Below are 2959 nucleotides of genomic sequence, written 5' to 3'. Positions count from 1 at the left end.
GGGGATCACAAGGCTAGCAACATTTTTCAAATCCAGCAGATAAAGGCTAGGAGCATTTTCGAATCCATTAGTTTAGTCCAGCGAACAAAGAGGCCCACCCGAAACCATGGCCTATAATGGGGGGATCACAAGGCTAGCAGCATTTTTCGAATCCAGCAGATAAAGGTAGGAGCATTTTCGAATCCATTAGTTTAGTCTAGCGGACAAAGAGGCCCACCCGAAAATCATGGCCTATAAATACACTTACTTGTTGGCCTAGGGTTGAGTGCGAAGGAGGTGGGCAGTCGGCTATTTCTCTCTTTCTTTGGCAGCGTGCAGGTGTAAAGGACGACTAGCAAACAAGAGGAAAAAGTGCAGAGGTTCTTTGGGCTTGGTATGCGTGCAAGGCAGCAGGGGGAGAAAACCAGACTTGCTTGGACAGCGTGCAAGGGGATTCGCACAGAGGAGAAAAGCGGCTGTAACAAAGCCGACTTTGAGAGTTTTGTTGTGTAGTCTCTTGTGCTGATTTTGAGAGAGGAATTGAGAGATTAGATTGAGGGTTTATTTGTGAGATCTTGTGTGGTTATAAACCTATTTGTATTCTCTCTCCCTCTAATTGTAGATCCCCCCCTCCTTGCCCCGTGGACGTTTGCCGAACCATGTAAAATTGTTTGTTTTGTGTTTGTTGCCATTGTAATAGTTTTTAGGATCCCTCGACAAGTCAGTCCTAGAGCTGATGAGAGGAAGAGCTGATATTTCACTTTGTTGAGATATTCGCTTCAGATTCTTGTTTCCTTGGTGAGACGAGAATTCTTATTGAGATCTTCCTCTCTTATCGTGCACCAGAAACTCTGCTGAAATTTCCGCTACTCACAAATTTCTGCTAGCATTTCCTCTGAGATCCACGTAACTTGATTTAGTTTTGTGGGTTGCGTTCATATTGTAGAGATGGATGCAAATAAGGGTGAAAACAAACCAAATAATTAATAAATAGTTAGTTAATTGTTTGACTAACTATTGTTAATGTTCCATTAGGAAGTTCAGTTAACACTAAACAAATAATACTATGTATTTTGGTTCATTAACAAATAGACTTTAATCAAATATATATTCTTCGTTTGCTCATTAAATATTCATTTAAAAAACCTGGCCGCATATAATTTATATTATTACACAAATCCACTTATATTTTTACTTAAGTTTTATCTAATAATTTGGAGGGAATTAAAGAATATTCAATCAACTTTCTAATGAAATATTTGAATTGCATACATGCATTGTAATTATGAAGAGATAATTTGTATTTACACATTTAAATATTATTTAAAATCAAATTCTTTAGCATAGTGAATATACTTTGATATTTCATAAATATTTACCAAATATCGAGTGTTCGAGGTCAAATTCGGAAAATTCTAGATATGAATATTAGAATTGAGGTTCAAATTTGATAATTTTAAATAAATACGAGCACAAACATCTTAATATTCGATTAGGTTCGATCATTTGCGGCCCTATCTGCAACCATTATGGATCCCCCCAACCCCCTTCCTTTCATGATGCATTTGCCGAATATGCCCTACTTTTATAAATAAAACTATAAAACAAACTTCTTTAAATACAACTCCAACCAATATTCATTTAAAAAATCTAGTTTTGTCAATAAATTATATATTCATATATACACAAGAAGCTGGAAATAGTTGGCAGTTGGTGATCAACGCCAACAAACTCACACCACCATCTAGAATTGGAAGCTAAAAGCCCTATTGCTATGTTTGGGTTAGATATTATTTTGAGTTAATAAGCCTTTGTCTTTTAAAATAAAATAGTGAGGTGTTGGGTTTAAAAATTTGTTAGGGTTTAAGTTAAGACGATTTTGCAAATTTCGGACTAAATAATGGGAGGAGCGAGTTGTTATTGTAGTACTGGACTATTTACTGTAACCTTAATTCTTTAAATTTAAGCAAATCAAACTATACTTTATTTTGATTTGATTATCATTATGCCAAGATCTTAGAACAAATGATTTTCACAATGAACAATTAATTAAGAAAACGTACATTGATCCATGATTTGAAACTTGAAGAGAAATTGATTGCAAGATGAACAACCTTGAAGACTTGAGTTTCTCTCCCTTAACCCTCTTGAAGTTTTCCGAAATTTTATTGATGGAGAGAATTTTTTCGCATTCCCGGTAGAGAGAGGATCAAGCCTTTTAAATAGAATAATCACTCACACTCCATCAACGTGAGTAGTTATCTTAATTTATTGACAAATAGGAATTTAACATAAAAACGTGAGTGAGTAGTTATATAACTAAAATAAAACATGAGCAGTTTCTTAAACTAAAAACCATGGGAGTAAAAATGTGACCACTAAAGTTGGTTAAAAAATAAATAAACGTGGGCCACTAAAATCTAACATTCTCCCACTTTGCCCATGTTTCATAATTTAACATCATGATTTAATAACACAACATAATATGCATAGTGTAAGCTAATTCCATCATCATATTGATCAAACCATTAATCATCATTAAGTAGAAAACTAATAAGGATCATGACGGTTGTAGGTAATAAAAATTTACTTTAATCCCTATCAGAGAAGTTCAGAACAAGACTGCTAAAACCTCGCTAGAAATAGCAAAAAATGTGAAAACGCTGATATCTCTCAAACCAAAAGGAATTTGGCGAAACAGACACGAGCAAACCGAACTCTATGGGGTCGGTTTGGTCGGCTCCGTTTCGTCGAGATAGTCGATTTTTATTTATAATTCGTCCAATTCTGACTTACGGTTTGAAAGTTATGACCTGTTTTCGTAGCATGTTCTGGAGCTCACCTGTAAAGGAGTTTAGCTTGCCTGAATGAGGCTGGCTCGCCTGCACAATCTCACCTGCCAAGCTCGCCTGATAGTTAGAAACTCGCCTGCACAGCCTCACCTGCATGCTTGAGAGAAGAAAATTATTGCCAGAGAGAG

This window comes from Asparagus officinalis, chromosome 3, assembly GCF_001876935.1.
Source record: "Asparagus officinalis chromosome 3, Aspof.V1, whole genome shotgun sequence".
Taxonomy (NCBI): domain Eukaryota; kingdom Viridiplantae; phylum Streptophyta; class Magnoliopsida; order Asparagales; family Asparagaceae; genus Asparagus; species Asparagus officinalis.
This window is presented reverse-complemented; position numbering follows the sequence as displayed.